The sequence below is a fragment of the Micromys minutus genome (genome assembly GCF_963924665.1).
Source record: "Micromys minutus genome assembly, chromosome: 20".
NCBI lineage: Eukaryota > Metazoa > Chordata > Mammalia > Rodentia > Muridae > Micromys > Micromys minutus.
Genome location: NC_137955.1, coordinates 13,375,803 through 13,401,894, shown reverse-complemented (window position 1 = coordinate 13,401,894; position 26,092 = coordinate 13,375,803).

The following is a 26,092-nucleotide window of genomic DNA, read 5'->3' as shown; positions in this document are numbered from 1 at the left end:
TATGCCCGTTGGTAGACCATTTGCCAGGCCTGCAGGGAGGCTTGAGTTCACTCTCTGGGAATAAATACACAACCCGCTCCTGGTGGCCCACACCAGCGCTACAGAGAAATACAGATTGATAAATTCAAGGACACTCATGTCTACCTAATGAGTTCAAGACTCATTAGGATGAGTGTCATGGAGATACGTCAGACTAGGACTCCAAAAAGGAGAGCAGGGGGACAGTAGAGATCCACTTCCACGGTGGGGTGATTCTCTAGCAAGCACAGGGTCCTGAGTGTGGATTCCAGTGTATGGAAATGCAGGGGTGCTACAGCAAGCAGGGGGTGATGACAAATACCTGTAATTTCAGTAGCTGGGAAACCAAGGAGGACTGCCGTCTTGAGGTTAGCTCGTGCTATGGAGAAAGCACACAATAGGGGTTGCAGCAAACTCTCAGCCAGGAGCTGTTTGGGAAAAAAAACCTGTGCTACAAAGTGTGGCAGTACCTAGGTAGGAGGTGAACACTCCAGGGACGCCCATCCAATTATCCCTTCTGGAGGTGTACTCCCTGTCCTTTCAGAAGCATATTAATCATTTTTACGCTGTCCTGACTCCTAATCACAGGCGTATCCAATGTTGTCAAAACAGTGCCTGCCCGCATCTGTCTTCTGTGGCTGGCCTGGCTTCCAGGGAGTGTTTTGGAAAGAATGGAGAGCGAGTGATTGACAGTCAATGTTGACATTTTGTGGCTGCTTGGAAATGGGAACAATCTGGCTCTGGTGTTGTAATTCCTCCTTTTATGGGCAAAAGCCAGCGCCCCAGCATGAATGAGCATCACCGTAAGCTCTGCACGCACCCCAGACACACCGTGTCCTTCCAGCACGCCCACTCTGCGACAAGAGACAGGCAATCTTTTCCATCTCCGTTTCTAAGTCTCCATGCCTAATAAAACTGGGTAAAAGAGAAGGCTTAAAGAGAAAAGCAAATCCTGACAGAATTTTTCTTTCCTTCCTTTTCAACCACAGTCTTCCTCACAACTTATCCTAATATTTTTAATTACACAGATAATAAATTCTCATTGATAATTAAAACAGCACAGGTAGGAAAAACTCTGCCTATTCCCCAATACTATACTGCTCCCTTCTGAGTAGCCTTATTATCCATCCAGTGTGCATCATTCCAGAATATATATATATATATATATATATATATATATATATATATATATATATATATATGTTTAAGTATAATCTTTAAGTATATACATTCATAAGTAAGTACGTGCATGTGTGTGTGTGAGACTTATGTATGAGTGTATAAAATATATGTTTATATGCGTTTATATTTCCACATACAGAAAAGCATGTGGTTGTTGGTAAAGGGTGTTGTTTTATACACAAATTGTATTGAATCTTGCATCGTGTGCTGCAACCAGCTTATCTATTTTACCAATGCTTGCAGAACATGTTTTCAGGTCAAGAAATGTTGATTGGGTTCATTTGTTCTAGAGGAAACACAGCTTTTTATAGACTGGATGTGTTTATCCTCTAGACATAAAACGTTGGATTATTTTTAGTTGTTTCACTGTTACAAGTCATCCATTATAAATCTCATTGTCTAAGTCTTTTTAAATCCCACAGTGAGCCCCAACCTGCAGCCCACAGGCTGCTTGTGCGTCAGGATAGATGTGAACGCAGGCTAACGCAAAGCCATGCGTGAGCTCACTTGCTCCTCTAAAGAACAGTAAAGACCATTAGCCGACTTCACTTGTGCTGCCAGACCAGAATGCTTCCGAGGGACAGACTACAGGCATTCTGGACATCAGGAAATCTAAGTCCTGGATGCCGATGACATTAGTTCCTGGTGAGGGATGCCTCCTCAGTTGCAGATGGCTGTCCTCTTACTGTGCTCTAGGGTAGAAAGATGGGGGCAAGGATGGAGGGAGGGGGAACACTTATTTGCCTTCTCTTCTTATAAGGACACTACTTGCACCAAGAAAGTCCCATCCTTGTCATGTAATCTATGCTAAGGACATGTTAAGGATCATAGGATTGCATCACATATATGAACTGTAGGGTGACCCAAACTTTCACTTCATAACATTTCACCTCTGTCATCCACCCACCTCATTCATGTCCTTCCTGCATGGGAACACACCCATTCATCCCACTGACTGCAAAGTCCTAATTCCTTCTTAACACTAATTCTACAGCCACCTGCATCTAAACATTATCTTAATGGGAGGTGATTGAGATCCAAGGTGTCATTAACTCAGAGCAGAGCTCTCCAGCTGTGAGCTAATGAAACCAGATGTTATATGCTTTCAAACACAATTATGAGGAAGGCCTAAGATAAGGAATCTCATTTTGAAGTGGAGAAATTAGAAGGAAGAAATGTGAGCTAAGTCTGGAGTAATTTCACACCCTAGCAAAGGGAAACACCATTGGAACAAAGGCTCAAATACTCTGAATTAACTGAATTGGAACCAAGAGTCCCCACTGGTCTGAGGCTCTGCATTCCATATTCAGAAGCACTCCACCCTGCCTTTTTCCGGTGCCTTCTCCAACAGGCTCTGGGTGGCTGCTTCTGGCTCGAACAAACCAAGGTCCCCTCTAACAGGAAAGGTAACAAGGCAGTGGCAAAGCAGTCCGAGTCATTCTTAACTAAGAGAGCACCATTGCTTTCAGGCAGCTAGGGAGCACCTGAGAAGTGGGGTGATCTTTGCTCTGCTTGGCCCACTGGAATTCCCTCAGCATGAACTATTTCTGCAAAAGTGGCTACTTAGGCCTCACATTCAACTGCGGACAAATCTTACCAAAACCATACCTTCCCCCTCTCCCTCCCTCCCTCCCTCCCTCCCTCCCTCCCTCCCTCCCTCCCTCCCTCCCTCCCTCCCTTCCTCTACCTCTCTTCTGCTGCTGAGAAGAAAAGTCCATCTCTTCTATGAGATGCTTATCCCATTACAGTCTGACTAACATCTAAATTAGTCACCTCCTAAAGATTCTTCCTCCAAATAGCAGCACATTAGGTTTCTGGTCTCAATGCATGAGAAGGAGGAGGAGTGGGGGGAGGGGTACAGATATTTAGTATTCTATCATCTATGTAACCAATCTAATTTATTTGTCTGTTTTTTCATCTGCTCATCCATCCATCCATCCATCCATCCATCCATCCATCCATCCATCCATCTATCCATCCATCCACCTATATTCCTTCAAAATCCTAAGCCAGTGACTTGAGTTCATGTCTTATGGGCTTGGGTTCTATTATGAACTGCCACCAGGGAGAGAAGCCAGAGGAACAAATGAGCAAAACTGGGTGATGCCTACGGAGGCTAGTGATTAACAGTCTGCTGGGTAACTACATAAAGGAGAAATACACCATCCTCTCCTCTAATCACTCCCATGGCTCCCACTACTTCCCAGGAGTCACCCTGGCTTCTGGAGTAACGTAGAAAGTGGTGAGGGCAGCTGTGTCCTGAGGCTCTGGGAATGCAGCGAGAGTAGGGGAGGAAGAATGGTGTCTACTCCTTTGAAGCTTACAAAAAGGCTAATGTCAACAGTGTTCAAGTCTTCAGTCATTCAGGTTCAAAACCATGCTCAGCCTTGTTAGGCAAAAGCTCCTCTGAACTTGATCACCCTGGGCCAGCACTCCCCAGCCCGTGGGTCTTAAGACTACTCACTGACTTTCCCACAGTGTCCTCAAGCCATATGTGCTCTGCCCTGGTGCCACAGTGGGGACCCAGAGCTCTGCTCTGTCCTGCCTGCTATTTCTATGTGACATCTTCCTCAAGTTGACTGTAGTCTGGATGAAGAATTTCCATGGTGCTGGCTTCCAAAAGGGCTCTTCTAGGACCACTAGAACAAAAATCATTTTGGAAAGAAAAGGCATAGGACTTTGGATACTGAGCCTGAGGCCAGGTGGCATAGTGAATTGCCCTTCAATTATTCCAGCTCAGACCTTGGTTCTGCCATGATACTTGCCAGTGTGCCTTCATTAGATTAGGGATTCACGAGGGAACTGAAGATGTCACACATTTTTTTCTGTAGCTCTAGCACTTAGCACATTGCCCAGTATACAACAGTTGCCAAAATATGTTCACCAAATAAGTGAATGAATGATTCCTGGAAGAAACACTAAACATGGAGACAGGAGTAAGGCCTGTGAAAAAAAACAAGTACCAGGTGTTACCGAAATCCTTCCTTATGTCCTCTGCAGTAAGATTGAAAACTTTTGTCCAACTTCAGACAGAAACCAGAGCAGAGCCTCTTTTCTGATTTTCTTGTCCTAAGTTTTTTAACTGTTTTCTAGATTTGAGCCAAATGTTATTCCTATAAAGGAAAAACCCAAAACATGTCAATTTGTGCATATAATTTAGAAAAGTATCAAATAGTTGAACAGCTATGTCATTTGCAGTTCAGTTAGCATTTGATTCATTGGACCAGCCGTGGTGGTGGTACAGAATCTCAGCTACGCATGAGGCTGAGGCAGGAGGATCATGGTTTTAAAGGCAGAATGAATGTTAATGTGAGACTCTGCTTCAAAACAAACATCCAAAGATACTATCTTTAATAGCAATGATAGTTAACCATCACTTCCAGTTGCCTAGGAGACAAACTAGCAAGCCTGTGGTAATTAGGGTGGGAAGACTCATCCTAAGTGCGGATGGCAACAGTTCGTAGGATAGAGCACCAACCGAGTGAAAGGAGAAGAGAAGCAAACACTAGCATCCATCCATCACTCCGTGTGCCCTGACTGTGGATGCAGTTCAATCCGCTGACTTTGTAATCCTGCCCCCATTACTTCTTTGTCATGATGAGCTAAAACTTCACCATAAAAGACCATTTCCTGGGAGCCAAAACAAAAAGCCCTTCTCCTCCTCAAGTTGCCTTTATCAGGTACAGAGAAAGAGAGAGAGAGAGAGAGAGAGAGAGAGAGAGAGAGAGAGAGAGAGAGAGAGAAAGAGAGAGAGAGAGAATTTAGTAGTTAATTTTCCATTATTTGATTGAAAATATCTGCTTCTGACATTGTACCCAAAGGGGAGTCCTAGCTTTTCCTAAAAGAGTGCATTTCCCCCTCCTCCATCTTGGAGAATTTCCAGGGCCAGCAATGGTGGAAAGGCAATCTTTTCCTGTCTGCTGTGTGGGCCAGTAGTGTTCTGTCTAGACAATTCCCACACAACCAAGTGACTGAATTGTATCCAAAGAGAACAGATCCTTAACCCAGACCCTAACACACTATCTGGTTTACAACTCTGGCTTTTTCTGGGAGGGAGGGAGGGAGGGAGGGAGGGAAGGAGGGAGGGGGAAGGAAAGAAGGAAGAAAGGAAGAAGGAAGAGAGGAAATTATAATCCTCTTCAATTATTCACCCTGGGGATTCACTGTGATAGAAAGAGTTGGGTCTCAAGTGCTACCATATTGGATTCCCATGTGACCACAGCTTTTGCCATTGTTATTTTCCTGCTGTAAGGGAAGGTGCATGTGAAGTTGCCTGCCCTACAGGACTCTCCCAGTGACAGATGCAGAGGTTAGGCCGTCTCTTACAGTAGGGCTTTTCATCTCCAGATAGCCTGTTGTGCTGCCGTTTGGGATCCAAGTTGGCAGGCGCACAGACAGTCAATACAGCCACCCACAACTTGATCTACTAGTTGTGAACGGAAACTTTTGAACGCGTTCCACCAGCCTCACAATGGTACTGTTTGTGACTCTATTCTCAGGGGAAAACGTTTGCTGTGTGAATAATGCCGGACACTTATGTAAGGCTCTTCACTTTCACAGAGCTTCACGGGTGTCAGCAAATTCACACAGCACGCTGGTAAGGTAGCAAGGCATTGTTACATTTCCTTCACACAGAGAGAAACCATATCGCTGCATCAGATTTTCCCAAGGCCTCAGGGACAATAAGTGGCCTGGGTCCCTTTCAAGAGAGACCGCACTGCTCTGCTAGTGAGCGCTGTGTCTTACTCAAAGTAAGCCCTGTGTCTTACTCACAGTAAGCCCTGATAGAGTTCTCTTTTTGACCTCACAGTTGCAGGCTACTAACTAAATCTTAAACACATGTGTTAGGGCCATCTTTCCTCTGAGTTGGTTTGGCTGGGACAAGGCAGGGCTGTTCTGTATGTATAGCTAATTTTATAGTCCATAATCACAAGAGTATGGGGGTCAGGAGGAGGGGAAGAAAGCTAAGAGTCCATTAAACTCCAGGAGGAAAAATGTCCTTCCTACAGTGTGGAATTGGTTTGTTGATTTCACCTGCATCTTGGGGGTAGAGAAAAGCTTTGTAAGCTGTTAAGCTCTAGTCCTATGCTAATACTTTCAGAAGCAGGCTGAATTGCAGCCTCCAAAATATATACTTAAGTCCTAGCTCCCAATATTTTCACTGTGGCCCTATTTAACTACCAGATCTTTGTGGGTGTGGTTAAGGACTCTGAGACAAGAGACAAACCAGGTTTAGGGGCAGCCTGAGTCCAATGGCATGTGTCCTAGGATAATCCTAGGTTAACGGCAATGGGAGATTCAGGGCACAGAGACAAAGGAAGGGGAAATGTACAGTATAGGAGGCAGGGGCTGGAGCACTTAGTCTCAAGCAGAGGATCTCCAAGAATTTCCAATAGCTGCCAAAGTCCAGGGGAGAGGTAAACTCTCTTACAGCTCCCATGAGGATCCAACCCTACCGACAGCTTGATCTCAGGTTGCTGTCCCCTAGCTCTGTAAGACAATGTAGTGCCCATGCTCTGTGTGTGGGGTGGATGGGCACACGGGGTTGGGTGTGTGTTTGTTGAGGCTAGAGGCTGCCATCTGTGTCCTCCTCTCATTCTCCGCCTCACTGTTTTGAGACGGGGTCTCTGTCTCACTGAACCTACCATTCACCAAATGACTGACTGGCCTTCTAGGGAGCTTGGAAACAAGCAGTTGTCCCCTTCCCTGCCACCCAGGACTATCGCCACAGGAGTGCACCTCCACTCCTATCTTTTGCATGGGTCCTGGACACCAGACCTTGTGTCTTCATACTACTTCATGAAGAACAGCTCATTTGCACCTGAATGGCTCCCCTAGCCCCATTATTTCGGTTTCAATTCATTTGTTTGTTTGTTTGTATTGAGTGGGTGTGGAGCAGAGAATAACTTTCTAGTATCTACTTCTTTCCTTCTACCTTACCATGTGGGCCCTGAGGAATCAACTAAGATCGTCGGGATTGGTGGCACATGACTCTACCCACTTAGCTCACTGGCCTCTCGGCCTGTGAGTGTTTCTAAATAAGTTTTGTCAAAATTATTCATCCTGTTTTCTTCACCCAAGCCAGGAGATGAGACTCAGTTCTAACAAGAGTCCTCTCTGAAGTTCCATTAGTGCAGAAGCTTTCCAGCAGATTACTTCCTGTAGTCTAATTCATGGTTCATATCACAAGAAAAGTAACAGACCCTTCGGGCTTCCAAGATATGAAGTTCTATTATAGTGTGCATTTTAAAGGAATTCACGCTGATCTGAATCCTTAGAAACTTTCCTTTGCTAGTTAGGAAGCCAATCTTGTAGGACATCAGTGTAGTCAAAGGAAGGGTGTGGAGACTGTGGAAAGATGTGTGGGTCCCTCAGAGAGCTGCAGAGTCCTACTGTGGAATGTATACGCTTTTTACCCCCAACACTAGCAGTCAGAAAGCCATGGGCCCTGTCTTCACATAGAACTGCTCCACTGTGTATTCTATGTACAGTTCTTTGTTGGGACAGCCATTTCCTAAATGAAAAGCTTTTACCCTATTCCAATGGGAAAGTACTGCTTTGTGGCTTTCTTGTCCCTCATGCAGTCATGTCAGTATGACTCCCCCACTATCAATAGGTCAACTTTAGCATTTGCTGTTTGTAATATAAGAAGTAATATGAAACTAACCAGTCCAGTAACCCCAGAGCTCAACCTGTATCAGGGAAGGAAAAGACTTGGTGGATGTGTTTTTTCTTTTCTGCTTTTGAGATTCGTTCTCACCAGGGAGCACAGGTTTGTGGCTGGTCTTAAACTGCCATCCTCCTGCTTCGGCCTTCAGTCTTCTTCGATTACAGGCCTAAGCTACCATTCGGGTTTGGATGTATATTTTTATGTAAGGAAGGCAACAGCTGTAACTTTCTAGAGAAATAGAGGCCACTGCTTTGTAGGGCTATTCTCTGAACTGCGTTCCTTGCATTGTTTTTAATCCAAGGTCTGAAGAGGTTTGTTTTACCCTTGGGAGTGTAAGGACATGTGAGACACTGATGCTTTCAGCTTAGTTCAGCAAGGCAACCCCATGGACCACTGAAGACAAGACTATTCCTCAGCACTCGCTGGCTGCCTGTTCTTGATACCGTTTGCCTTGTTTAGTGACATTACCAAGTCCAACAGATCTGAACTGGGCCTGCAGACACCACTACTGTGACCATGGCTGTGCTAACAGGACTGATATGAAGAAGGGACACAAGGGCAAGATGGTCTCTATGACTCCTTTCCAGTTAACAGGACTCAGGAAAGAAGGGCCAGCCATGTTTAAATGCCCCCCCCCCAAAACCTTAGTGCTTATGTGGGATATTCTGGGTTGGATAATATTTAGTATTTGACTCAGTCTTTAGTTATTTTATCAGTTAGACAGCATAGAAGCTGAAGAAGTCACATGCTTAAAACCTAGAGAGCCTTCCCCAACCCAAAAATGGACAATAATTTTTAGTTTACATCTGGTGAGGAGAAACAAATGTTTTGATGAAGTATCCCAAATTCTTAGAAGAATCTAAGATAAGAGGCTGCCGCCAGCAAAGTCAGTGTCTCTGGCCCAGTTTGGAGATCTGTGCCTTGGCAGTGCTCCCACAGAAAGGACAGAGGAGCTCTGAGAGATCGGAGCCCATTAGAAAGGCCAGTGTTGCTTGTAAATGCTCTCCAGATGCTCTGGGTCCTACAGCTCTTGTTCTGCTTGGGCTGCCACAGTGGTTTAATCACTGACCATCTAAGGTTGGCTTGGTCTAAGGTAAGGGTGATTTTGAGACCTAAGAGGACAAAGAGAAGGCCAAGAGGGCTTCTTCTGGGACTGTCCTGGGGGAACTGCTACAGTTCCTAAAGGCTCAGTTAATCTTTGTTTTCGTTTCTCTTCAAAGTTCACAAAGAGAACATGAGGAGGAACTGCTGGAAAAATATGCAGCCAAAGTGAACATTTAACTCACTTTTTAGAGCAGTCATTCTCATCCTTCCTCATGCTCCAGCCCTTTAATACAGTACCTCATGTTGCAGTAACCTGACCATAAAATTATTTTTATTGATACTTCATAACTATAGTTTTGCTACTGTTGAGCCCACAGGTGGAGCACTACTGTTTTAAAGTATTGTGGATTTATTATATAGTATGTATATAAAGAACAGATTAGTTGCTAAGCCCTATTCATGTCTCTTAAGCATTTAATTTTATCGGGAGTTAATTTTCCTCTCTCCTTCTTTCTCTCTTCAGTCCACAGTTCTCTCGTTCTTCTTTTATTTATCTGTAGTTAAGGCTTAATAGATATCTCACACTATGGAGGGCATGAGACTGGGTGCTGGTACCAGACCAAAACACATTACTAATGATGGCAGCTGCAAAAGCAAACAGAACCAAATTATCCTCCATAAGAACTTTCTAGATTCTAGAACTTTCTAGAACTTTCTAGAATCTCTCAGATTCTAGCCTTTGATGGTGGAGACATTCAAAGAGGACAAAAAGAATCTCGCTATCTTTATTAGTGTGTGTGTGTGTGTGTGTGTGTGTGTGTGTGTGTGTGTGCACAATATCTGAGAGAAACAAGGAAATTGAAGTTTATTTTGGCTCATGGTTTCAGGGCCACAGTGCCTGCCTTCAGGTTCCTGCCTTGGCTGAGTTCCTGTCCTGACTTCCTTTAGTGATAGAGCATGGCTTGGCCTGATGGTGGGACAGAAAAATAGAGAGAAACATGTTTTTTAGGTTAGAGTCCAAGAAAGCAGGCATATTCTGCCTCGGAGGTCAGAAAGCAGCTGCACATCAGGAGAGACAGGGTAAGTTCCAGAGAATGAGGGAGAAAACCAGAGTGTCTGGAAAGCATAATGAAGCTTTTGGCTAATACCCTAAAGAACAAGACACAGATATAAGGAAAAGCTACTCAGAAAATGGGAAGGTCCTGCAAGTGTCTGCGGAGGGATGAGTATCTTAGAAGTGTAAGAACATTATCTATCTCCTTAAGGCAACACTTCTCAACTTGTGGGTCATGCCCGCTTTTGTGATCAAAGGACTCATTCACAGGGTTTGCCTAAGACCATCACAGAACATAGATATTTATATTACCATCTGTAACAGTAACAAAATTATAGCTATGAAGTAACAATAAAAACAATTTTATGGTTGGGGGGTCACTACAACATGCGGAGCTGTGTTAAGGCGCCACAGCATTAGGAAGATAGAGAGCCACTGCCTTTAAGGATTCCTCCAACCGTTTTAGAATACCTTGGTTAAATCCTCTTATTTAAAGGAATCTCTCTTGGCCACGTGATTGACAATCGCAGCTCAATTAAGTGAAAGGACACAAGTATGTAATATTTTAAATTACCTTTGATTGAATATTTGGGAATCTCACACCATATATTCCTATCATACTCGCCTAACCATTCCCCTCCTTTCTCCCTGATGGTCTCCCTTTCCCAGTAAAAAGTAGAAAGTGAGTCCATTTGTGCTGCCCATATATATACTCACTGGAGTATGGTCCACTTCTTAGTGTCCATCTTCCCCTGCCCACCAGGGGAGGATGAGTCTTTCTCTACCTACATCCATGCAAGAAGTCATTCACTGAGGAAAGCCATTACCTGGGGTGGACAGGGAGTGACAAGGACAGCTCTCCAGCTCTCCCACCCCCATGCCAACACTGGTGCCTCTGTGGGTCAGCTGACAGGAGTGGTGATCTTTGTAGCAGATCATACTGCCATGACCCCACCTAGGGCTAGAGGCATTTCATTCTTCTGACCAGAGAGCCTATGATGATTACCTTTCTAGTCACCAAGAAGGTGGTGGGTGGGCTCTAGCATCAACACGAGAAAAGAGTTCATTCTCAATGGCCCCCAGGTCACTTGATCCCTATCTGGCCACCTAGCATCATTTAGGAAATGAGTTAAAGCAGAGAAATAGATTCAATTCACTTCTAACATGCAATTCCAGACCCTCAGTTTCATAGCTATTGGCCAGAAAGGATTGGAGGGTTGGTCATTCCCTCACATACGAGGTTTCTAGGTTTCTAGGCAGCGGTGCTCATTTGGGGGCAGAGCGACAAGAAGTCAGACCTCCCTCTTGGTGTTCCTGGCCTCTGGCCAAGGATAAGAATCTCTCACTGTTCTTGCCCTGAACTGCCTGACCAGTTTCGACTCCAGCTTTCTTCACTTCCAGCTAAAGGCAACATCAAAGCATGCACCCATCAGACAAATTAAACCATAACTCAGAGTTGCCAAATGATAAGTCTACGAATAGCCACCCGTTTTGTAAATAACATCTTATTGGAACACAGCTTTGCTTGTTGCTTTAGGTTGTCCATGGTTGCTTCGGGAGAGCAGCGACAAGGATGGGGAAATTTGGTGAAACCAAATGGCACGCAAGCCTAAAGCTATGTTATCAGGCCCCATGAGAAATGTTTGTACGCATGTGTCCCTCTTGAATACAACCATTGCCTTTAGTATTGGAGATTATTCTCAAACAGCATGTTTTTAGGTCAGTTTTCTCACCTATTTCATGTATTCCTGTGTTACACATGTTTCATGTATTCCTGTGTTACATACAAAGAAACAGTATGAAAGAACATAGATGGCCCAAGCCTGGAAATAACTCCAATCACCTCTAAGAGCCATCTGTTATGGTGAAAATATGTGAATCTGCATTTCCCACATGTAACTAACCACAGGTGATTGTAATATCTAATTCAAAGCTGAAGCCTAATCCAGAGGAAGAACAAATCAAAGAGCATTTCTTTTCCCATTTTAGGACACTATTAGCCAAACCAAACTTCCTTTCTGGCTAAAATATGCTGGTGGAACTCACATCACAGTGAATATTATTACAGCTGAAGGAGAAAGAACCCTGAGCTAAGCTCCAGGGGTTAGTGTGGGGGCTCCCGGAGCCTGGTATTGGTGTTTTGTGGATAACTATTATTCTGTAAATAATGCCGGACTCTGCTGGTCTTGTAAACCAAGTCAATTGTATGTTTAATTGATGTTTTGACTCATAGCCACATTCTCTCCTTCTCTTAAAGGAGAACTTCCCCTCCAACCCTTTGCTTTTAGAAAGTTCTCCAGGAGGCCTGGACAGCACCTTCTTATATACTCTCTGGGTGGCAGTGCTCTTGTAGCTAAGTTCTGGCTTCACAAGCTCAGGTAATTTAACACTGACCAAATAACCTTGTGAACTTTGTGGGAACCTCAGGACTCAGCTGCCCCAGAAAACACTTCTACTAGCTTTAGAAACTATTAGGCGCTTTCCTTTGAGGGCAGGAGGTAAATGTCCATGTCTCTAAGTTTTCCTGGGGTCTTCCAAATCACCCCAGGGTCAAAACCCAGCCCAAACCGCGAGGTGAATTCTGAATGGGACGGTCTGTGTGGGTGAGAGTCTTTCTGCTTTTGTCGGAGGCAGCGTGTTGGAGGAACCCGGCCTGCTGGACAGACTCCAGGGTAAACAGCCCTGGAGGCAATGCTCCGCAAATGCCCAGGCTCCGGAGGGGCTCTCGGTACACACACAATGCCAAGCTTAACAAAAACACCACCGCCGAACCCTCAGGAAAACTACCGGAAAGCGATTGGCTGCAGTGTACCAGCCTGGGAGTCTGGGCAATTAGAGACAGAAAGTTTCAGCTTTATGAATATTCAACACGAGTCAGTAGAAGTGCTTTTGGAAAGTTCCCATCTAGAACTTTGAGCTCCATAGTCACCTTCCTTCCACAACAACCGACAGGAGAGCCTCCCTTTTCCTTTCCCAAGAATGCTGGGAGTGGGCTAGGTTTTCCACATTAACCGCAAAACAATGGCTTTTCCAACCCTGAGCTTTAACCAAGGCAGACGTTAGCTTCAAGGAGGGAGGAAGTATTGGTTTTAGAGGAGGGTTTCAACTACAAATATTTAAGGTAGCTATACTAGTTTAGGGTTAGTGAAAGGGGTAAATGTTTTCACTAGAGAAGTTAGAAAAGGAAAAAATTTAACCCTTCCCCCCATTTAACTAAGAAAGATTTAATGCATGCTATCTGCTCTCTTACTTGAGTTTTGGCACACTTACTTTAGAAATGAGCAGGGAGAGGTGGTGCTAGTAACACTGAGGGTGACTAAACATCTCCGTAGAGTTACAGGCTTGTCCTGTGGGTCATGCTAGTGATCATTATTATAAGTATTTTCACTAAATAATTCAAGAGCATAGGAACTTAGAAAGATTTAGAGACTCTCTTACTGTCTCAGAACCAGAAAGCTGAACCTCAATCAAACATGGAAAAGCCCTAGGATCTGACGTGAAGGTGAATCTAGTCATGGAAGGTTCTTCAATGAGAGCAGGTGCTTAGGCAGAGAGTCTGGACCCAGATCCTACTTTCTTGTCCATGAAATCAAATGGTAATATCTACCACCAGGCTTTTGTGAGATTAAAGAGAAAATCCTAGAGGCCTAAGGGAAGAAGATATCTTCTCCCTCTGAAGATCCGAATGAATGAGCAAGCAAAGGTAGGTTACCAGGAGAAAGGGCCTGTGGATGGATGTAAGTTGCAGAGAGGAAAGCCCAGAGAGCAAGTGTCCAACAATATACTTCTTCATTAGTAGGAACAAGTTACCCAACTTGGAGGGATAGAAATTGATTTGGAGAAAACAGATGCAAATTAGCTTATAGCTATTTCCTTTGGAATCCAAGACTGGCCATATACAGTTACAAGTCCTCTCTTCTTTACTGCCATAGATAAGGCAACTTCAGGGAGGTGATGGGAGGCCACTGTGTTCTCTTTGGCAAAAGGTTTGGTTTTTAAGGCAAGTGCCAAGGTAAACCTGCAGCTAGCAGGTGCTGACATTCAAAGACTTCATTTAAAATAACCAGCCTACCAAGATGCTATTTATGGCAGTGAAACTTTAGGGTTTGTTTTTCTTTTTTTCTTTTCCTTCATTTTTGAGGCCCTACTTTTTTCTATAGATTTGTAGGAATTCGCTATCTGAATAGAAAATGTTAAGCTGGTCAAGAGACCCTACCACAAACAAGAGCAAAACAAGTGACTACAGTAAAACCAGCCTGCTGGCTTCCTGGGATGGTCTAAAGATGTAGGACATCCAGAAATAGGGAGAGGTGGAAGAGCACAAGGCAGTTGGGCTCTGTTGGATGCTCCACATGGCTGTTCTTTCCCGCACTAAGTAGTCACTAAGTTAGTGCTACGCCCACCATGCTTTGTTTTCAGTGCTAGGATATTGTAAGGAAGTAAAAAAAAGGGAGCTGCTACCTTGTGCCACATCTTCATGAGCTCCCCCCTGTATCCAGCCCATTCCCTGAGGCTTCTCACCTGTCAGCTAAGAACTCTATGTGGTAAGAACTACCATTTCTTCAGATAAGAACGAAGAGACTCAGATGGGGTGGTTATCTTAACTAGGAGCTGGCAGCAACAGCTCTGTCCTGGCGTCAGGATGGGAACCCAGGCAGCCATTTTCCTAACCTTCTACCTGCATAGCTCTCCGTTCCAATAGATGAACCTGAATCTCCAGTGAGGCAGTCTTTGGCAGTCCTTATTTTGTTATATGGAAGCACAGGAGAGGCTGTAGGCAGAAACCTCACAAAGCAATCTTAATGGCCACTGGGGGAGATCACCATTGCTTCACAACTGTTAGATCCCCGTTGGGGTATTAAGAGCGTCTGCAGGCTACAAATATTTAAAAACATGAAGAAAAGAGAGAGCAAAGGCTTAGCTTTGCAACATTACATGTTGCAATTTAGCAGGGTAGAAGTAATAGTGAGAATTGAAGTGTTTCATTCTTTGGCAATGAAATAGTTTGAGTATTATGGTCTGTGTTCTCTCTTATTCTGGGCCTCTGTGTCTGTCATGTGCAGTGGCAGAGGTAACAGGGATGGGCACTGAGAAGCAAGGCGGGTTGTAGCCACAGGTCTGGGAGACGAGAGGCATCCCTCATGGAAAAGGAAGCCATGGTAGTCTGGAAGTACATGTCAGGATTGAAGGGAAGATTTAGGCTAAACCTTTATTTCTGTGTAAATAAAGGCAGGACATGATGGTTAGATTTAGAACACGCCACACTGAATGGTTGGCACAGGATCTTTCTGCTCCAGGTGGTCCTGAGCTGCCCAGTACCTCGGCTTTAGGATGACTCAGTCATGGGAATATTGTCTGCTGAAGTACATGGGTCAGAGGTGGCCCTGTTTGGAACTGGGTTTTCTTATCAGAGACATTCTCTTGAATGCTCTGCTCTCAGTAAGAACTTGCTGGGACCAGGGGTTAGCAAAGTGACAGGGCCCTGCCTCGTTTACAGAAGGTTTTGGGTTGGTCCCCAGTGTGGAAAACAAACAAAGTATAAAATTAGGAAAATTAGTCTTTCCTGACCTAAAACAGTTTAGAGGATGCCAAAACGTCACAAGGTGTAGAAAACAAAACAACAGACAGCACTTCCATTTGTCAAATAACACAGTACAGGACAGGCATTCTGCTGATAAATCATTGATCTCCTGCCTAACTCTTGGTTCAGTTCTGGGGTTTTAACCTCCGATGCCCTGGGTTCCACTAAGGGTTCCACTAATGTGGTGATGGGAAGCGAGTGTCTGGACCACCCCCTTCCATTATCTTCTGCATCTGTGATGAGGGTTCATCCACCCTCACTGGGGTCCTGTGCATGCATAGGGAGGCTGAGAAGGGCCCAGGGTCAACATGCTCTGATTGGAATGTCACCTCCCGTGGTCACGTTTCTATTCTTCATTTGAAGTTTGATGGGCCAGTTCCCTCCACTCATGATTCGAAGTGTGGAATGCCCCATGAGTCACCACTAGAAGACGAGGTTCAAAATGGCATACGTCGCAGTCCACGTGTGAGGTCACTAACAGACACAAGGTGACCCACCACCGAGAAACTTTGCAAGAAGTGACGTGTTTGGTCACCGACACACGTACAAGGTGCTGCGTGCTGAAGAGCTAGCAATCCTGAGTTCGTGTTTCTTACAAGTAACTCACAGTTCCGAGGCCACACTGACTGACATTCGAACTGTGTTGCTTCTGTTTAATAACTCAGCTGTCATGACTGAAATTGGTGCACGCTGAAAGCCAGCCAAGGAAGGGCTTTCTGCTTCTTGGCACATAACCCTGCGCAACCACACCAGCGAAATGCTAGCACAAGCTACAGAAGGCAGCAGAGGAGCACACATTTAAAGGAGGCAGAGCAGCTGTATTTTGCCAAGTTGTTTTTTTCCCTTGTGTGAAATTGCAGGGTGTGGCTACGGAACACTATTGTTAACTGCTCATTGCGAATCCAGCCCACGAATCTCTCCTCACCCAATGGCCCGGCTCTTTTAGGACAATTCCACCCAGTTCACAAAGCAGTAGGGAAGATATTTCCTGTCTTCATGAAAAACACTTCCATCCTCTTGCTGCCTGGGGAGGAAGTGGAAGAGAATACTGATCCTGCACAACAGGATACAGAGCTCTGTGCCGGGGTCTCACGGCTTATCTCTGATTTTACAAGCAGTCAGAACATCTAAGCATTGTGCCATATGTGTCGTCCCCACAGGGAATCAGAACAAGTCTGAAGAGCGTCAGACACAGTAGTAAGTCTCACACACTTCAGAGGTTCTGTTAACAACATCCCACACCATTGTGGTTTAGCTTTCTTAGGTTTCTGTACATATTGTGTGTGTGTGTGTGTGTGTGTGTGGTGTGGTGTGTGTGTGGTGTGGTGTGGTGTGTGTAGTGTGGTGTGTGTGTATGTGGTGTGTGTGTGGTGTGGTGTGTGCATGTATGTATGTGTGTGGTGTGTGTGTATGTATTTATGTGTGTGTGTGTGGTGTTGAGGGAGTGTAGGGGTGTGTGTGGTGTGTGTGTATGTGTGTGGTGTCTGTGTGTGGTGTGGTATGTATGTGTGTATGTTTGTATATATGTGTGTGTGTGTGGTGTGTGTATGTGTGTGGTGTCTGTGTGTGGTGTGTGTGTATGTATGTGTGTGGTGTGTGTGTATGTATATATGTGTAGGGGGTTGGTGGGTGTGGTGTATGTGTGGTGTGTGTATGTGTGGTATGTGTATGTGTGGTGTGTGTGTGGTGTGTGTGTGGTGTGTGTGGTGTGTGTGTGTGTGTGTGTGTGTGGTGTGGTATGTGTGTATGTATGTGTTGTGTGTGTATGTATGTATGTGAGGGGTGGGTATGTGGTGTGTGTGTGTGTGTGTGGTGTGTGTGTAGTATGTGTGTAGTGTGTATATATGTGTGTGTGTATGTGTGTGTGTGGTATGTGTGTGGTGTGTGTGTGGTGTGTGTGTAATGTGTGTGTGGTGTGTACACACACACACATGTGGGGGATAGTTATGATGGACACAGACACACGTGATCTATTCCCATGTATGTGTTTCTGGAGGTTAGTTGTGGTATTGAAAAGAACCATGGCATGAATAAGTTGAGGGCAGGCAGGAGCATTCAGAGAGCACACTAGCATCGTTGTGGTCAAAGAAGTGGACACGGGCCTCAGTCTTAGCTCAGACTTACAAGAACCTGATGCTAACTATCCACCCAGACTATCAGGGAAGTCGGAGAAATAAACCACGGAAGACGAGTGATACTGAACACGTGTCTGAGTGTCCCACCCAAGAGACAAGACAGGTGAGGCATTTGTATGCCAAATCTAGTTCGAGTTAAGGGTTGTTTGCTGTCTATTAATTTGTAACCAGCCCTGCGTGCCAAGTGTTCCTCTAGGAGAACAGATCAGCACAAAAGCAGTGTTCTTCCCATAGAAAGCCACCAGGAATCTACAGGATTGTGGGATAGGAAGGGACATGACTGGACCTAGCCTCTGTTATTGTGTCCCAACGTTGGTCTAGACACTGTTTAAGTCCATCATCTGTAACCTTTAGAGGATTACCAGGTAGCTGTAGAAGAACTACATTTCTCATTCGACTGAAGAGTATCGGTTGGAACAAGGCATTGTTTGCTCCACAGTATAAAGTTCGGACAAACCCGCTTACTGAAGACACTGTTCTTTAGAATCTGATTGCAGTGGTGCACTCTGTATATGAATGGGCACTGGATAATGCTGGAGTGCCCGTTACAGTCCTGACACCAAACACAGCCGAGGATACACAGCCAAGGATGCACACCGCTCAGTCTACGGCCGCAGCCCAGAGGTGCTGAGTCAGCATGTCTGGACCCCAGCCTACCCTGGCCATGGCAAGCTTCTTCCCTGGCTTTGACAGAAAAAGGGCTCAACCTCTTCTAGAGTTTGCTTTCCTGGTAAAGGAGCTCCTACAAGAAGCAACTTGATTGAGTCCTCCCTGGCTCCTCAGCATGTCACTGCTTGATTTGAAGTCTGCCTCATCACACCAGTCGTGAGGTCTCAGTGCCCAGAGCCATCAGCAAACCCTCCCACTCCCTGTTTGTGTTGGCCTGTGTCCCTGCGACTCACTGGAGGTGTTGGCTAAAGCTGTTTACTGGCTTCATCTGAAAACACCCCGAGGTGTTCTTATAATTCTGTTTCGAGCTACAGTAGGGACAGGCACGGCGGTGAGGTAAGAAATCAGAGGACATAGCTAAATGAAATGGCCACGGGGTAGTTTAGAGGGACTTTTGAAGAAGTCGCCTGTAATTTAAACACAATATTGTTCCTGCATTTGTTGGTGCATACAGGATTTCAAAAAAAAAAAAAATCTGACGGTCATTTATAGATCCTCCTTTCACGTGCAGAAGTTAGGCGAAGACCAGTCCAAAGGAACAAAACAAGGCAGAATAGAAATAAATATCATTGTGATGTGCTTGGAAAGTCATAGCACAAAAGTTGTACTTGAGCAGTTAATTCCACCATACAGTTTCCTTGCTGACTCTGTGTGTGTGTGTCTGTGTGTGGTGTGTGTGTATGAGTGTGTGTGTATGTGTCTGTGGTGTGTGTGTGTGTGTGTGTGTGTGTGTGTGTGTGAGAGAGAGAGAGAGAGAGAGAGAGAGAGAGAGAGAGAGAGAGATGCTAAGATGTTGGTAGAACTACATTACATGAAGAAAAGGCCTCAGCTCCTGTCGACTCACCAGCCTCCAAAGGGAAATGGAAAGACTGAGACCACCTGTTCACGCTCAGTGAAGAGCTCACAGGATCTACAGCCTGTTCCTGTCTTCACCTCTTCACACTTCCCCTGAGTTAGAGAATTTGCTTTGTCCTGATACACTGCCACTCTGTTGTAGAAGAGAACTCCTAAGACTTTCGGCCTCTTGGTCCTTGACACCTGTTTCCCAGAGCCATGCTCCCGGCCTCACCCAGGTCTGACCCACAGGACCTGGCTGCCTGCCTGGGCTCTCATACATATGGAGGTTTGTCAGAAGGGAGAGTGAAGAGTCAGGAGAGGGGTGGGTGAGCAGGAAGGAACAAGGACAGAAAGTTCTAGCACTGCCTCCCTTCTCTTCCACAGCCCAAGAATAACATCCAGGCTTCAGCATTGCTGCCTCCCACGGGCCGACATAATCTTTGTGTCGTACTGAACCTTTGAACAGGACAAAACCCAAACTCTGTTTTCTTCCCTCACTTGAGTCAAACGGAGTGAAGCATTGCTTGTAAAAGTCACCAGAAGGTTAGCCTGTGAACCAACACCAAAGACTCACTGCTTTCCCCTCTCCGGGGTGTCTTTAGGAGATGAACTTTGATGGACCTAAGGTAGAAACACTCCTCAGAGCTGCAACAGGCACGGAGTCCCTCGTCAGAGTGATGTATAGAAAACCAGAACTGACCAGGCACTACTAGCTCCTCCTACCTGAAGAGTTCTTGTAGTGGTTGGGCAAGAAAAAGGCAGGTGAATATCGGTCTTTGGTGTACATTATGGCATTAATGGTGCCTATTATCAACCTTTAATCGAACAACCCCCCCCCCCAGTGTGTGTGTATGTGTGTGTGCATATATGCAAGGGTTTTGCATGTATGTGAACTGGGTCAAAGTCAGGAGTCCTAATCGCTGGTCAGGTTCTTTTCAGACAAAGCATATCTCACTGAAACCAGAGCTCATTGGTTGGATTCAATTCAGCAAGCCCCAAGGATCCTTCTGTTTCTGCTTTCATGGGCTTAGAATTACAGACGCCTCTGTGACCAGATTTTTAGGTGAGTGCTGTGATCTGAACTTAAGCCCTTGGTACTGCAAGTTCATTACCAACTAAGCCAGCTCCTCACTACTCCCCCCACCAGCAGCGTTTCTTCTAAATGAAATTGTATTTAGTTAAAGTAGTTGTTTTAGAAACAATTAATATGCATGGATGTTTTACCTGCATTAATGTCTGCGTACCACATGTGTGCCTGGTGCCCTTGGAAGACCGAAGGGGGCATTAGATTCCCAGGAAGTGGAAGTTATGGGCAGTTGGGAGTCGCCGTGTAAGTTCTAGAAATCAAACCAGGACCTCTGGAAGATCAGCCAGTGCTCTTAACCACTATGCCATCTTTCCAGCTCCCAAGTGACATCTCCTAAAATAACATTTGGCTATTAAGTCAGTAGTTATTACAAAGCCTCCAGAAGCCCTTCAGAGCATAAAATGGTTACAATGAAATGCCTAAGAATACTAGAGCCCTGAAAAGACACCGTAAGAAAAGGAGGAGGAAGAAGAAGAGGAGGAAGAGGAGAAAAAGGAGGAAGGGAAGAAGATTAATATGTTGTTCATTAACATTGGTTGTGCCTATATTTTGATTAATTCAAATACATTTCCACAAAACTTCTTGAGAATAAAATCATGCAAGATGTTGAAAGTGGCCCACACTTAAACCATCTGAATCATTGTTCCAATGCTAATAACCCAGGGATTCCAGGAAAAGGTGTTGGCAGGAATGGCATATTTGGAAGATCTCAGATGAATGCTAAATGCTTTATTAAAATATAACTATTCAAATCTGAACTCAGGTAAATGGCCTCAGAAAGGGGAAGACTGAAGATAGCAGTAGCATGTCCTGGGTGGTTATCATACGCCAGGCACTGTCCCAAGTTCTACAGCATAGTTCAGATGCTCTGATTAATCCCACTTCAGAAATGGCAGGTAGATGCCCAGTCTGGTGTGGAAACCTGAGCACAGGGAGAGTGGGTGCTGTAAGTGGCAAAGTTGGGAATTAAGAAGAAAGGCTGAATCCAAATCATTTGCTTTGAACCAGCATGCCATGTGGCTTCTCAGTGTCTAAGATACTAGTGCCATTCTTAAAACATGCTTTTAAAATGTATTCACCCATTAATATATATTTAGTAATAGCATGCCTGTCAAAACAGCACCCTGGGTATTGATCATGGAGTTGAAAAGAGATGAGATTCCGGCCCCTGAATTTACATTCCAGTCTTGATGGAATACAATGATAATAGAATAGTAGCGATAAATAGAATTAATATAAGCTTCAGCAAACACTAACATAGAAATGGAGATCCTATAACATTAAATAAAGGAAGGAGGTGCTTTGAGCTGAATTCTCATGGAAGCTTGGCGAAGGACCGCATGCAGGTAGTTTATCTTGTAAGCTGATCCAAAAGACAACACTCGGGCAAAGACAAGCGAATTAAGAAGAGACACTGACAGTAAGAATCATTTAAGACTTTGTATGTCACTTAAGGACAATGCGGTGGGTCACAGGGATATTTCTGCTTAGACACCAGGAAGCCATGTAGAATTCACCTCCAAGATGCCCCATGCAGTGAGTGGATGAAATAGATTCGGCCTGCTGGCTCAGAGTGTGGAGAGGACATATGTGGTTACCAATATGGAGGCCTGCCTTAGGTGGGTGGATCAGAGAAGGCTTCTTTGTGGAGCTGAGAACAGGAGAAGTGGCGAGAAGAAAAGATGTGAGCAGTGTCGCATGTTAACTTGAGAGGGGCAGTGGCCAGAGTGTGCGGAACCGTGGGCAGCAGTATAATGTTACCTTTTCATATGAACTTGGCCAGGAGTCATAACAGCCACAGAGATGGAAGACTCATCAGAATAAATCTGGAAGAATCTATTATAAAGAAAAATAAATTTCTCTACACAGGAAAGGATAGAGGAGCAACAGCATCATTGGTCAAAGGTCTCACTGGGGCAGAAGCCAGGGCTTCCTTCCACGTCAAGGCAAGACATCATTAATTCAGGGTTGCTGAGCTCAGGCCTCTAGCCTGCACGGTAGAGTCAACAAATGGGGTCTAGACTGTATCACAGGCCTGGGTCCCAGGGTTGGAAAGAGACCTAGATTAGGATAATATAGACAATATTTGGGGTAACTGCTAAGAACTGACTGTGTTAATATTAACTGTTGTTTGATAATAATAATAATAATAATAATAATAATAATAATAATAACGTTTAAATCTTGAGACTTGTAGAATAAGAACTTTCAAAGGGCCAGGCATGGATATGGCAGCCATCTTCCAGTTAACTCTCCAAAACGACGAACACAAAGGGAGACAGGAGAGGCACTCGGTATATGTTCTCCAGCCCTTTTAGAAAACATGGAGTTGTTCCTTTGGCCATATACATGCGAATCTGCAAGAAGGGTGATGTTGTAGACATCAAGGGAATAAGCACTGTTCAGAGAGGAATGCCCCGGAAGTGTTACCACGGCAAACCGGAAGAGTCTACAAGGTCACCCAGCATGCGGTAGGCATCATCGTAAACAAGCAAGTTAAAGGCAAGATTCTGGCCATGAGGATCAATGTGCGGATTGAGCACATCAAGCAGTCGAGGAGCAGAGAAGCTTCCTGAAGCACATGAAGGAGAACGATCAGAAGAAAAATGAAGCCAAAGAGAAGGGCACCTGGGTTCAGCTGAAGCGCCAGCCTGTGACAGCCTGTGCCACCCAGAGAAGCGCACTTTGTGAGACTAAGGGAAGAGGCTGAGCTGCTGGAGCCGGTTCCCTACGAATTCATGACCTAATGTACAAAAGGAAATAAAGGATCCACTGCAAACACTGCAAAGTGTTTTCCTTAAAAATAAATAATGAATAACTTTTAAAGGGCTAGGCAGTGGTGGCACATGGCTTTAATCCCAGTACGCAGAGGCAGAGGGACAGCAGGACATCTGTGAGTTTGAGGCCAGGTGGTCTACAGGTTTTAGGACAGCCAGAGTCACACAGAGAAACAATGTTTCATAAAACAAAAGCAATTAAACAATAACAATAAAAACAAAAACAAAAGAAAGAAAAAGAGAAAAACAGAGCCCTGAGTGTCTCCCCCTGAGTTTCATTTGACTTTCTCCTGTTTGGCTACATCTGTTGTACTGGGCCCAAAGGAGGCACTGCCGTCCTCATCCAAGCCCCAATAAAGCTGTGTGCCCTTAAGATATTTATTGACCAGGATTGCCTGTGTTTATTTGTTACACAGTTCTAAGCAACATGAAGCACTTGTACTTGGTAGTCATACAACATCCACTTGCTTGCCTACCTGACCTCCAGCACACATTCTGTCTCTCTAGAACCTTCTGTGGTTGTTTCAGACAGAGCTGCTAAGGGCTTACCAAGACCAAACTACCAGTGATGTAAGACAACAGAAGTTTCCTCCTTATTCTTGTCACATCCCCATGCAGGCTCAGAAGGACCATACGTCACTTGAGCATCAAGTCTGGTTCCATCTTTCTGCTCCACCTTATATGTCATTACAATCCACTCTACTTAGCCAGAGAGAGAGAGAGAGAGAGAGAGAGAGAGAGAGAGAGAGAGAGAGATGTTGCTCACTACCAGGCTCTCACCGTGGAAAGTAAAGAAGGAAACACTACTACCTTCGCAGGGAATTACAGAAGCACCAAATGTGTGTAGTCATCTGAAACTTAGAAACTCAAAGAATATAGGTAGTGACCCAACTTTCAAAAAAGGAAGTGTGTGTGTGTGTGTGTGTGTGTGTGTGTGTGTGTTGTGGCAAAGAATGCAGCTGAAATGCACCTCAATAAAGAGTGTTTAGCTAGCATGTAGAAAACCCTGGGTACCATGTAGACCTCATGCCTGGGATTCCAAAATTCCACAGGTAGAATCAGGAGGATTAGAAGTTCAAGATCAGTTACGTGTCTATTTTCAAGTCAGCTCTAAATACATGAGACTCTGTCTCACAACAAAACAAACAGTGATAATCAGAATAGGCACCATCTACCACAGCAGTGTACACACAGATGTGCACACGCCCCACTTATTTCAAGTAATTAAATGTTTAAAAACATTTAAATGAAGTACATTAGGGTTCTCTTTCATTTTAGTTGGGACACTTCTAAGCTTCCATAGAGCTTTTTAAAACACTTTGATAAAATGGATGTAATGTAAAAATTAGCATCTTCACTACTTTGAATGGACGACTTAGTAGCACATGGGGTACCATTATCTTCTTTCTCGTGCAGCCTCTGTGACTCTTTCCACCAACTCAGAACCGTAGCTCAACGTGAAGAAAGGTAATACGATCTAGTTTGTAATTCTCCCGTGGAAGCTGACTTCAGTGTGCTGAGAGACACTCATTTGGCTTTTTTAATTAGGCAAAGTAGGAGTGACAAGCTTTGTCATCTTAACCATTTTGGGAACCCCGAGAACTGAGCCACACACCTTGCTCGTGTTAAGCACTCACGGTACTGCTGAGCTCACTTAGCTCACGTTAAACCTTTTCACGTGCCTTTTTCGGTCACAGTAAGCAAAGTCACGGTGCTGGATAATGTCCGTGACCTCGCCTCTAATAAAGTTGAAACTCTGTTAAACAACAATCCATAAAAAAAAAAAAAAAAAAAAAAAACAAGAAAATAAATGTTTTATTTGTCACTCTTGGTGATTATGGCTCTTTTTATCTCTACAAATTTGAGCAGCATAAATTCCTTCTAACCACTGTCCATCTCTTTGTGAATGGCTTATTCCACCTCAAGCAATGTCCTCAAATTTCATCCACATTATAGCATGACTCAGAACCTCCCTTTTCCCCCAAGGTTGAATAAAAATGATAATTATAACCATTATCCATTCTATGGGCCCATCACATTTTGTCTCCTGACTCATCAGTGGACATTCAGGTTACTTGAATAATGTGAAGGCAGATATTATTCTGTGAAGATGGAGAAACATGATACACTGCACACTCAGTGAAGTGTGTGTGTGTGTGTGTGTGCTCACCAGGCTTGTATTACTCTCTTCCTCCAGACCCTGAAAAAGCAGAAAACTTATAACTGAGCACAAGGCCCTTAATTCTACCATTCATTTTCTTACGTCTCACTGGATACATTCTTTTGTGGTAAACTCATTTCTTAAATTGATGGTCAATTTAAATATTAACTTTACAGTTCAAATGAAAGCTTTATCAAAAATATGGTAAATTATTCAAGCAACAGAGTTTAATGTTGAACCAGTGGGTTATTTATTATCAAGGCTAATCATTCTGTTGATTATTTGTGAGCACTTATTTATTATTATATTCTACAGGGGTTAGAGTCCATATAGAATACAGAGTGAGGATACCAGAAAAACATGGCCCAACTAAGGAGGGCTCATAGGGGACCACAGGGCTCATAGGGGACCACAGGGACTGAAGCAGCGATCACAGAGGCACCGGGTCTGTGCTAGGACTTCTGCCTATGGGATATGTTTGTTCCTTGGTGTCCTGTGGGACTCCTGACAGTGGGAGTGAAGGTTTTATCTGACTCCTTTTTCTGCTCTTGGGGCCCTTTTCCTCCTACTGGGTGGCATCTTCCAGCCTTGATATGAGGGTTTGTGCCTGGTCTCATTATATCTTGCTATGCTGTGTTCAGTGGATATTTCTGAGAGGCCTGCTCCTTTATTAAGAGAAATGGAGGAGGAGTGGAGAAGAGCTGTGGAAGACTAGGGGGACTGGAGGGAGAGAAAACTGTGGTGAGGATGCACTGAAAACAAAGCAAGACCTGTGGTGCAGGGCCCTTGTTCGTCTCATACTATAGGGTTAATGCATAGAGTATAACATCCAGCACATGCAGAGTCTGTTCTGCATACATCCATGTACATCTGTGTC